The following is a 13,239-nucleotide window of genomic DNA, read 5'->3' on the forward strand; positions in this document are numbered from 1 at the left end:
GAGTGTCTTGCCGAAATGTATAGTTACCCCCGAAACACATGTGTGAATGAAGAATTATGGAAAGAAGAACACTATGATAACTTCTTAAGAAGTAATTATTAGACTCGCATACAGCAATCTGGTGGTTCAGTTCAATACAGTTACCAGATATGTGGTCAGTTAGGTCACAATTTTTTATAGAAAAATCTTTTGGAGGCCACACACAAAGGCATGATCATACCATTTGTTTGAAATCATCCATGGAACAGAAAAGGTTGCAACTTGTGAGGCTAATTTTAACTATTAAGAATCTTTTGAAGTTTATTTTGAGCTGGTAGTAAATTTTAGGAACTGACATTTCATACATTAAACAGACTTTATGTTGCCTACATAAAGAGTATCTTGTACAATCAGAGCTTACATGCATAGTATATGAAGCAGTCTTGACATAAGAAGTATGATATTGAGGTTTTCTACACTTGAATTTAAGTATCGTCTGCTTGCTATTATTTTATGGCATCACTTTAACTAGAAAAACATACATAGCTAAAATCTATGCATGGTTGGAACATGGTGTTCCCACGTAAATGAACATAAACCAGATGTTCTTCAAGAACAAAGTAGATCCTGTGCAGTGTAGAACGTTGCACATCAGAGAACAGATACTTGTGAATGCATTGTGAATGGTAAAAAAATAAAGATTGCATTTACAACTTTATTTTTCTGGTTTCCTTGTGGAAAGTCATTAGTATAAGAATGTACACTAGAGAAGAAACGGTCTTATCATAAACTGCTGTACTCTTTGGGTTCCAAAGAATTCACACTTCCAAAATTAACCAACCTGGAGGTGGAGAATCAGGGAGAGAAGACAGAATCCCCGGAGAACTGAGGGGGAAGAAGGAAGATTATTGATTTCCTTCTTCCTCGATCGGACCCCCAAAGACAGTAAACATGTCCCCCTGCAATATTTATGTATATATAAACACTTAAGAAATGACACTTTGCTACAATGTAAAGTAGTGAGTGCACAGCTTGTATAAGCGCCGGTTCACACTACCGTGACGCTACTTCCCAGGGCAACCTCCGAGATCGCGGTGCCAGCAGCGCGCCGCGACCTCGGAGCGGCCGCCACGGACTTCATAACATTGAAGTCTATGGCGGTCGCCTCCTGGTCGCCCCAAAGAAGCTCCGGACCCTTTTTCTAGGTCGGAGCGACTTGTGTCGCTCCTATTAGAACGGGTCCGCAGCTTCCCTATGGGAGGCGACCTGCGGCGACCTGTGAGACGACCAGGTCGCCTCACAGGTCACCCTAATGTGAACCGAGGCTTACAGTGTAAATTTGCTGTCCCCTCAAAATAACTCAAAACACAGCCATTAATGTCTAAACCACTGGCAAAAAAAGTGAGTACACCCCTAAGTGGAAATGTCCAAATTGGGCCAAATTAGCTATTTTCCCTCCCCAGTGTCATGTGATTCGTTAGTGTTACAAGGTTTCAGGTGTGAATGGGGAGCAGGTGTGGTAAATTTGGTGTTATCGCTCTCACTTTCTCACACTGGTCACTGGAAGTTCAACATGGCACCTCATGGCAAAGAACTCTCTGAGGATCTGAAAAAAAGAATTGTTGCTCTATATAAAGATGGTCTAGGCTATAAGAAGATTGCCAAGACCCTAAAACTGAAATGCAGCATGGTGGCCAAGACCATAGAGTGGTTTAGCAGGACATGTTCCACTCAGAACAGGCCCCGACATGGTCGACCAAAGGAGTTGAGTGCACACTGCACATGCTCATCGTAATATCCAGAGATTGTCTTTGGGAAATAGATGTATGAGTACTGCAAGCCTTGCTGCAAAGGTTGAAGGGTTGGGGGGGTCAGCCTGCCGGTGCTCAGACCATACGCCGCACACTGCATCAAATTGGTCTGCAGGGTCCCAGAAGGAAGCCTCTTCTAAATATGATGCACAAGAAAGCCCACAAACAGTTTGCTGAAGACAAGCAGACTAAGGGCATGGATTACTAGAATTATGGCCTGTGGTCTGATGAGACCAATATAAACCTATTTAGTTTTGATGGTGTTAAGCGTGTGTGGCGGCAACCAGGTGAGGAGTGCAAAGACAAGTGTGTCCTGCCTACAGTCAAGCATGGTGGTGGGAGTGTCATGGTCTAGGGCTGCATGAGTGCTGCCAGCACTGGGGAGCTACAGTTCATTGAGGGAACCATGAATGCCAACACGTACTGTGACATAATGAAGCAGAGCATGATCCCCTCTCTTCGGAGACTGGGCCGCAGGGCAGTATTCCAACATGATAACGACCCCCAAACACATCTCCAAGATGACCATCAGTGTTGGGGTAGTTACTCAAAAAATGTAACTAGTTAGTTCTGTAAATTGTAACGAGATTACTTTACTAGTTACTGCATTTGAAAAGTAACTTCACTACTTATTACTTTACTTTCCTCTTTCTTAATTGACCATGCAGAAGAAGATACATGACACTCTTTCTGCATAGTTTATTGTATAAACACAGGCTTTGGGAAACATGAGAACAAAACCTGAAAAAACAGAATAAAACATAAAGTGCAACAAAAAGTCATAAACTTCATCCCTCTCTATCCTTCGAAATAACGATTGTATCGCACGGCTTGGGTAACGCAGGAAAGCACGTTTCTATAGCCTAGTAAAGTAGTGTAGTTACCTCCTATTGCCTAGTAAAGTAGTGTAGTTACCAATATTAGTATTGTAACTAGTTGTAACTAATGTAGTTACTGTAATCAGTTACTTTGTAACTAGTTACCCCCAACACTGATGACCATTGCCTTGCTAAAGACGCTGAGGGTAAGGGTGATGGACTGGCCAAGCAGGTCTCCAGACCTAAACCCTTTTGAGCATCTGTGGGGCATCCTCAAACGGAAGGTGAAGGAGCACAAGGTCTCTAACCTCCACCAGCTCTGTGATGTCATCATGGAGGAATGGAAGAGAACTCCAGTGGCAACCTATGAAGCTCTGGTGAATTCCATGCCCATGAGGGTTAAGGCAGTGCTGGAAAAGAATGGTGGCCACACAAAATATTGACTCTTTTGGGCCAATTTGGACATTTTAACGTAGGGGTGTACTCACTTTTGTTGCCAGGGGTTTAGATATTAATAACTGTGTGTTGAGTTAGTTTGAGGGGGCAGTACATTTACACTGTTATACAAGCTGTACACTCACTAATTTACATTGTAGCAAAGTGTCATTTCTCCAGTGTTGTCACATGAAAAGATATAATAAAATATTTACAAAAATGTTAGGGGTGTACTCACTTTTGTGAGATACTGTGTATATATATATATATATATTTTTTTTTGTGTAGGGGAACTAATTATTTTATTGACATGAGGTGGGGGTCTACTCTGAGAATGCCCATGTACTCAGCAGTGATTTCAGTGATTTTCTCGTACTGTAATCTCGCTATGTTTCCTGAGATTACAGGCAGCCCACTCACTTTTACATGGATCTTGCCTGTTCTCAGAGGTAAAACTTCTCCTCTGTTCTCCCTCTGAGAACTGAAGTTCTCTGCTTCATAAACAGGGTGCCAGAGGAGATCATTTTCCTCTGAGAACTGTCGAGAAGTGAACTGAGAGGAAACTTCTCATTTTTATAAACGTACAGTGGGTACGGAAAGTATTCAGACCCCCTTAAATTTTTCACTCTTTATTATGTTGCAGCCATTTGCTAAAATCACTTAGGTTCATTCTTCTTCCTCATGAATGTACACATAGCACCCCATACTGACAGAAAAACACAGAATTGTTGACATTGTTGCAGATTTATTAAAAAAGAAAAACTGAAATATCACATGGTCCTAAGTATTCAGACCCTTTGCTCAGTATTTAGTAGAAGCCCCATTTTGATCTAATACAGCCAGGAGTCTTTTTGGGAAAGATGCAACAAGTCTTTCACACCTGGATTTGGGGATCCTCTGCCATTCCTCCTTGCAGATCCTCTCCAGTTCTGTCAGGTTGGATGGTAAACGTTGGTGGACAGCCATTTTTAGGTCTCTCCAGAGATGCTCAATTGGGTTTAAGTCAAGGCTCTGGCTGGGCCATTCAAGAACAGTCACGGAGTTGTTGTGAAGCCACTCCTTCGTTATTTTAGCTGTGTGCTTAGGGTCATTGTCTTGTTGGAAGGTAAACCTTCGGCCCAGTCTGAGGTCCAGAGCACTTTGGAGAAGGTTTTTGTCCAGGATATCCCTGTACTTGGCCGCATTCATCTTTCCCTCGATTGCAACCAGTCGTCCTGTCCCTGCAGCTGAAAAACACCCCCACAGCATGATGCTGCCACCACCATGCTTCACTGTTGAGACTGTATTGGACAGGTGATGAGCAGTGCCTGGTTTTCTCCACACATACCGCTTAGAATTAAGGCTAAAAAGTTCTATTTTGGTCTCATCAGACCAGAGAATCTTATTTCTCACTATCTTGGAGTCCTTCAGGTGTTTTTTTAGCAAACTCCATGCGGGCTTTCATGTGTCTTACACTGAGGAGAGGCTTCCGTCGGGCCACTCTGCCATAAAGCCCCGACTGGTGGAGGGCTGCAGTGATGGTTGACTTTCTACAACTTTCTCCCATCTCCTGACTGCATCTCTGGAGCTCAGCCACAGTGATCTTTGGGTTCTTCTTTACCTCTCTCACCAAGGCTCTTCTCCCCCCGATAGCTCAGTTTGGCCGGACGGCCAGCTCTAGGAAGGGTTCTGGTCATCCCAAACGTCTTCCATTTGAGGATTATGGAGGCCACTGTGCTCTTAGGAACCTTAAGTGCAGCAGAAATCTTTTTGTAACCTTGGCCAGATCTGTGCCTTGCCACAATTCTGTCTCTGAGCTCTTCAGGCAGTTCCTTTAACCTCATGATTCTCATTTGCTCTGACATGCATTGTGATCTGGAAGGTCTTATATAGACAGGTGTGTGGCTTTCCTAATCAAGTCCAATCAGTATAATCAAACACAGCTGGACTCAAATGAAGGTGTAGAACCATCTCAAGGATGATCAGAAGAAATGGAAAGCACCTGAGTAAAATATATGAGTGTCACAGCAAAGGGTCTGAATACTTAGGACCATGTGATATTTCAGTTTTTCTTTTTTAATAAATCTGCAACAATGTCAACAATTCTGTGTTTTTCTGTCACTATGGGGTGCTATGTGTACATTCATGAGGAAGAAGAATGAACCTAAATGATTTTAGCAAATGGCTGCAATATAACAAAGAGTGAAAAATTGAAGGGGGTCTGAATACTTTCCATACCCACTGTACATCCAAGTGACAAATGGAAAACTCCACTGTTAGCTACATATATGTTAACATATTCAAACCGCAAATAATTTCTTGTAGCAGTTCCTTCAGAAAAATTATCTTTAAACTCCCCAATATCAAATGTCTTGACACCACATCCCAATTGGATACAATATTGAAACTGAAAAAAAAAAAAAAAATTGAAAGGAATGTAAATATGTCCTTTAAAAACTGCAGTCTGATTTGAGAAACAAGGTATATTAGATTTTCCTACAATCTTAGAGGCCTACAGTGAGTCAGTATTAATACTTTATGCCTCCCATTACTTATTTGGCAGCTTGTAGGTCTTCTGCTACTTTTCCTGCTGCTGCTTCTTCTGTTGTGTCTGTTGCTATGGGTCCTCCTGTTACTGCTGAATCTGTATCTCATATTTTTCTTGAGTCCTTATCTCCACCTGCTACTAATACCCCGACCACCTTCTTGTATGTGATCTTTTCTGGGTTCTCTTAGACTCCAAATTCTCTACCTGCGTTCTTACATATGCACAAGCACTCCATTTATGCTCTCAATTACGCTCTAATTTTCATGAAAATGAGGGTGGCCAGAGACCTCACACATTATTGTGCATCAGTATGTAGGCAGGTGCAAGCTATATTCTCCACTGCAGGTGATGCTTGACCACAGCGGCAATGTAAATGGGGGAGGAAGTCAAAGGGTAGCTTACAGTGCCTTGCGAAAGTATTCGGCCCCCTTGAACTTTGCAACCTTTTGCCACATTTCAGGCTTCAAACATAAAGATATAAAACTGTAATTTTTTGTGAAGAATCAACAACAAGTGGGACACAATCATGAAGTGGAACAAAATTTATTGGATATTTCAAACTTTTTTAACAAATAAAAAACTGAAAAATTGGGCATGCAAAATTATTCAGCCCCTTTACTTTCAGTGCAGTAAACTCTCTCCAGAAGTTCAGTGAGGATCTCTGAATGATCCAATGTTGACCTAAATGACTAATGATGATAAATAGAATCCACCTGTGTGTAATCAAGTCTCCATATAAATGCACCTGCACTGTGATAGTCTCAGAGGTCCGTTTAAAGCACAGAGAGCATCATGAAGAACAAGGAACACACCAGGCAGGTCCGAGATACTGTTGTGGAGAAGTTTAAAGTCGAATTTGGATACAAAAAGACTTCCCAAGCTTTAACCACTTAAGCCCCGGAGGATTTGGCTGCTAAAGGACCAGGGGTTTTTTTGCGATTTTTTACTGCGTGACTTTAACGGACAATTGCGCGGTCGTGCGACGCTGTACCTAAACGAATTTGACGTCCTTTTTTTCCCACAAACAGAGCTTTCTTTTGGTGGTATTTGATCACCTGTGCGATTTTTTGATCACGCGCTATAAACAAAAAAAGAGCGTAAATTTTGCAAAAATAACAATATTTTTCACATTTTTTTATATGAAATTCCCCAAAAAAAAAAGTAAAAATCAAAATTTTTTAACATTTTTCGGCCAATTTGTTTTATGCTACCTATGTTTGGTAAAAAAAATCGCAAAAAGCGTATTTTGATTGGTTTGCGCAAAAGTTATCGCGTTTACTAACAAAGAGAAAGATTTTTGTCATTTTTGGTGTTTTTTTTTTTAACGCGTAATGGCGGCGATCTGCGATTTTTTTTTCGGTACTGCGACATTGCGGCGGACAGATCGGACCCTTGACTGACATTTTTGACACTTTTGGGGTTACCAGTGACATTACTGCAGTAATCAGTGCTATACATATGCACTGTTACTGCAAAAATGACACTGGCAGGGAAGGGGTTAACTTTATTGGACAGGGAGGGGTTAAGTGTGTCCTAGGGGCGTGCTTTCTACTGTGTAGGGACATGGCTATTGGTGTAAAAGCAAAGATCAACCGTTCTACATAGTAGAACGGTCAGATCTTTACTTTTACACAGGGAGAACTGACAGGCAGCTTGTTTACACAAGCTGCTCTGTCTTTCTCCCTTCACAGGAGCGATCGCAGTGTGACTGGCGGACATCGAGTCCGCCGGTCACACGCACTGACTTGCCTGTGAACGAGCCGCGGCGGGCGCGCGCCTCGGCGGGCGCGCGCCCGCTCGCTATAGGCTCGCAAGTCAGTGACAGGCGAGTGACGTACCGATACGTCACTCTGCCTGGCCGGGGCTGACCGCCGCAGTATATAGTCGTGCGGCGGTCGGCAACCGGTTAAACATCCCAAGGAGCATGATGAAAGCGATAATATTGAAATGGAAGGAGTATCAGACCACTGCAAATCTACGAAGACCTGGCCGTCCCTCTAAACTTTCAGCTCATACAAGGAGAAGATTGATCAGAGATGCAGCCAAGAGGCCCATGATCACTCTGGATGAACTGCACAGATCTACAGCTGAGGTGGGAGACTCTGTCCATAGGACAACAATCAGTCGTATACTGCACAAATCTGGCCTTTTGTCACGGAACCATGAGCCAGACGTACAACAACAGATAAGTGAAAATAAGAAAGCTTATTTGAAAAACAAGCTATAAAGCAAAAGTCCAAACGGATGGCGAAACCGATGCAGAGTCTTTGCGAAGCCAGGGATCAGGAACCAGCAGGGTAGTCAGACGAAGCCAGGGACAGGAACCAGCAGGGTGGTCAGACGAAGCCAGGATCAGGAACCAGCAGGGTAGTCAGACGAAGCCAGGAACAGGAACCAGAAGTAGCAGCAGTCTTAGTAGCATGTGAACACAGGAGGACCAAGCAGGGAACTGAAGCCACAGACCTCCTATATATATGAGCTAGGTATCCAGCTCCTCCCAGTGGGAAGGAGGAGCCGCAGGGTGGGAGGCTACAAGAAACCCAGAAACCAAGATGGCCGCCAGCACATGTCAAACGAAGGAGAACAGCAAGAAGGTAAGACCATGACAGTACCTCCCCCTCAAGGGCCCCTCCTCCGCGGAGTAAAGAACGGTTTCTGAGGGAAGCGTGCGTGGAAGGCTCGGAGCAAGGCAGGAGCATGGACATCTGCGGAGGGAACCCAGGAACGCTCCTCTGGACCATAACCACGCCAATGAACCAAAAACTGCACCCGACCGCGGACCAGGCGTGAGTCCAGGATATTGCTCACCTCATACTCCTCACGATTGCCCACTCGGACCGGACGAGGCAGAGGAACCGAGGAAGTGAAACGATTACACACCAGAGGCTTCAACAGGGAGACATGAAACACGTTGGAGATCCGCATGCCAGGAGGAAGCGCAAGGGCATAGGCTACCGGGTTTACCCTGCGAAGCACTCGGAAGGGACCAACAAAGCGAGGCGCCAGCTTGGGAGTGGGCACTCGAAGGTTGAGGTTGCGGGTGGACAACCATACACGGTCTCCGGCCTGGTAGGAAGGAGCAGGCGCTCGTCTGCGATCAGCCTGGAGTCTCTGGCGCTGCGCAGAGACCTCAAGGGACTTCTGGATCTGTACCCAAGAAGCACGTAGGACGGAAAGGTGATCCTCCACAGCCGGAATATCCTGGGGAGAGAATACCTCCGGTAACACGGCAGGTTGGAACCCATAGTTGGCCATGAAGGGAGACGTCCCAGAGGAAGAGTTCACCGCCGTGTTCCTGGCAAACTCAGCCCAAGGCAGGAGGTCAACCCAATTGTCTTGGTGATCGGAGACATAGCAACGAAGGAATTGCTCCAAGGCCTGATTGGAACGTTCTGCGGCCCCATTGGACTGAGGGTGGTAGGCCGAGGAGAAGGAGAGATGAATCCCCAACTGGGAGCAAAAGGCGCGCCAGAACCTGGACACAAACTGACTCCCCCGATCCGACACAATCTCCTTGGGCAAACCGTGCAACCGGAAGACCTCCCTGGCAAAAATCGTGGCCAACTCCTGTGCAGAGGGTAACTTCTTGAGAGGAACACAGTGACACATTTTGGAAAACCGATCCACAATCATGAGAATGACCGTATGGCCTCGGGATGCAGGGAGGTCCACAATGAAATCCATCCCCAGGTGTGACCATGGGCGCTCCCCGGTGGCTAAGGGTTGCAGAAGGCCCAACGGAAGGTGCCGAGGGGACTTACTCTGGGCACAAACGGAGCATGCCGCTACATATGCGGCGATGTCGGAACGTAGGGAAGGCCACCAGAACAGACGTGAAACAGCCCAGGACAGCTGATTCTTTCCAGGATGCCCCGCGGTCTTGGAGTTATGGTAGGTTCGCAACAACCGAGTGCGCAACTCCTCAGGCACAAAACATCTGCCGTTGGGTCTCCCAGAGGGAGCACCAGATTGAGCCGCCAAAATCTGCTCACCCAGGGGAGAGGTCAGGCTGGTGCAAATGGCAGCCAGGATCTGATTCGGAGGTATGACCGAAGTCGGAATCGACTCCTCCCTGGACAGGTCGGAGTACTGCCGTGATAAGGCATCAGCCCTGATGTTCTTGGAACCGGGTAGGTAGGAGACCACGTAATTAAAACGTGACAAGAACAGAGCCCATCTGGCCTGACGTGGTGTCAATCTCTTGGCCTCAGAGAGGTAGGTCAGATTCTTGTGGTCCGTCAGGATGAGGACCGGAACCACCGAACCCTCGAGCAAGTGCCTCCATTCTTTAAGCGCCTGCACGATGGCCAATAACTCCCTGTCACCAATCTGGTAGTTGCACTCCGCGGAAGACAGTTTCCGGGAGTAAAACCCACAAGGAAGCAGAGGACCCTCTGGTGTTCTACGCTGAGACAGAAGGGCGCCTACTCCCGTCTCAGACGCGTCCACCTCGAGGACAAAGGGCAACCCAGGGTTGGGATGCGACAGAATCGGAGCCGACACAAAGGCGGACTTTAGAGCCTCAAAAGCTCGGATGGCCTCGGGCGGCCAGACCTGGGAATTACTGCCTTTCCTGGTCAGATCCGTGAGAGGCTTGGCTAGCATGGAAAAGTCCCTGATGAACTTCCGATAATAATTGGCGAAGCCCAAAAAGCGCTGCAGGGAGCGAAGACCACTGGGCTGGGGCCACTGTAAGACAGCCGAAACCTTCTCAGGATCCATGGAGAACCCCTTAGCGGAAATGATGTAACCTAAGAAGGTTACCTGGGATCGGTGAAATTCGCATTTCTCAAGCTTACCGAACAGCTTGTTCTCTCGTAACCGTTGCAACACTCGTTTGACATCCAGAATGTGGGTCTCCATGGACTCAGAATATACCAAGATGTCATCCAGGTAGACCACCACACACTGCTGCAACAGGTCACGGAAAACATCGTTGATGAATTCCTGAAAGACTGCGGGCGCATTGCACAGCCCAAAGGGCATAACCAAGGATTCATAATGACCGGTCCTGGTGTTAAACGCGGTCTTCCACTCATCGCCCGCCTTGATCCTTACGAGGTTATATGCCGCCCTCAGGTCGAGTTTGGTAAAGACCGTGGCCCCTTTAAGGCGATCGAACAGCTCGGAAATCAAGGGTATCGGGTAAGCGTTCTTGATCGTGATGCGATTGAGACCCCTGTAATCGATGCAAGGCCTCAACTCACCGCCCTTCTTTTTCACAAAGAAAAATCCAGCCCCTGCCGGGAACGAGGATTTGCGAATGTGTCCACGTGAAAGCGCCTCCCTCACGTACTCCTCCATGGCCTCATTCTCCGCTACCGACAGTGGATAGACTTTGCCACGAGGAGGAACGGCACCAGATTGTAACTCGATGGCACAATCGTATGGGCGGTGCGGAGGTAGGGCAACCGCGCGCACCTTATCGAATACATCCCGGTACTCCTCGTATTCAGGGGGCAACAGAGAGTCCGAGGAAGTACACAGCAACTTGACAGGCCCATGGATGCAACTAGCCCCACACTGCGGTGACCACGAGAGGATCTCGGCCGATCTCCAATCGAAAATCGGATTATGCTTCTGGAGCCAGGGGTACCCCAAGACCACCGAGTAGTGTGGAGACGAAATAACTTGGAAGCAGACCGACTCTCTGTGGACGGCACCAATGGCTAACCCCACTGGAAGGGTCTCATGAGTCACGTGTGGCGGCAGAAGGGGTCTGCCGTCTATCGCCTCAAGAGCCAGAGGAGAACCTCGAGCCTGCAGAGGAATGGAATTGGCGGCAGCGAACACACTATCAATGAACAAACCACCAGCACCAGAGTCCACCAACGCCTGGGTCGTCACCGAGCCCCCGACCCAGGAAAGGACAACAGTGATCAGTGGTTTGTCAACACGGGAAACCGGGGACGAGGAGACTCCACCCAAGATCTGCCCCCGACAGGATCTCAGGTGCGAGCGTTTCCCTGGACGGTTCGGACATGCCAACCGAAAATGCCCACCGAGACCACAGTACATGCATCGGCCCTCGCGTCTCCGGAGTACCCTCTCCCCCTCGGACAGGCGAGCAAACCCCAGCTGTATGGGTTCACCCCCAGACAAGTCATCCCCAGGAGGCGTGGGAGGAGAGGGAGGCACGGGTGGGACAACAAAGGTAGGCGCCAATCTGTTAGGAGGCCTCCGCAGACTCTCCTTAAAGGAAGGTCTCTCCCTGAGTCTGGTGTCAATCAAAATCAGGAAAGAAATAAGAGACTCGAGCTCCACTGGTAGGTCCTTAGCTGCAACCTCATCCTTCAAGGCATCCGAGAGACCATGAGAGAAAGCAGCGACCAGAGCCTCATTATTCCAGCCCACCTCTGCTGCCAGGGTACGAAACTCAATGGCGTATTCAGCTACGGATCGTGAACCCTGTCTGATGGACATAAGGAGCTTCGCAGCAGAGGCAGCACGAGCCGGCACATCGAATACCTTCCGAAGAGAAGCAACAAAACCGGAAAACTCGGCAACCACCGGATTGTTGTTCTCCCATAAAGGGCTGGCCCAGGCCAAGGCCTTGTCCGAGAGCAGCGAGATTAAGAAGCCCACCTTTGCTCTCTCAGTAGGAAAGGCATGTGGCAGCAACTCGAAATAAATGCCCACCTGGTTAAGGAAACCTCGGCACTGAGTTGGCTCTCCCCCAAAGCGCTGTGGAAGGGGGGCAGAACCGGACATACCCCGAAACACCGCAGGCGCAACAACAGGTGTCGGGGTAGACTCTGGCGCAACAACCGGAGCGGCAGTAGGAGCGGACCCAGGAGCGACAACCGACCCATCGGCAACGGGAGCGAAATGAACCGTGCGTTCAAGCAGGGTTTGCAACGCCACGGCGAACTGACCCAACAGGTGATCCTGCTGATCAAGTCTGGCAACCAGCGTGGGTAGTGAGGATGGCCCTGCACCATCAGAATTCGTGGCCTGGGGTACCGTGCGTTCAAGCAGGGTTTGCAACACCACGGCGAACCGACCCAACAGGTGATCCTGCTGATCAAGTCTGGCAACCAGCGTGGGTAGCGAGGATGGCCCTGTACCGTCAGAATTCATGGCTTGGTCCTAATGTCACGGAACCATGAACCAGACGTACAACAACAGATAAGTGAAAATAAGAAAGCTTATTTGAAAAACAAGCTATAAAGCAAAAGTCCAAACGGATGGCGAAACCGATGCAGAGTCTTTGCGAAGCCAGGGATCAGGAACCAGCAGGGTAGTCAGACGAAGCCAGGGACAGGAACCAGCAGGGTGGTCAGACGAAGCCAGGATCAGGAACCAGCAGGGTAGTCAGACGAAGCCAGGAACAGGAACCAGAAGTAGCAGCAGTCTTAGTAGCATGTGAACACAGGAGGACCAAGCAGGGAACTGAAGCCACAGACCTCCTATATATATGAGCTAGGTATCCAGCTCCTCCCAGTGGGAAGGAGGAGCCGCAGGGTGGGAGGCTACAAGAAACCCAGAAACCAAGATGGCCGCCAGCACATGTCAAACGAAGGAGAACAGCAAGAAGGTAAGACCATGACACCTTTATGGAAGAGTGGCAAGAAGAAAGCCATTTCTTAAAGATATCCATAAAAAGTGTTGTTTAAAGTTTGCCACAAGCCACCTGGGAGACACACCAAACATGTGGAAGAAGTTGCTC

This window comes from Pelophylax lessonae (genome assembly GCF_965119305.1).
Source record: "Pelophylax lessonae genome assembly, chromosome: 3".
NCBI lineage: Eukaryota > Metazoa > Chordata > Amphibia > Anura > Ranidae > Pelophylax > Pelophylax lessonae.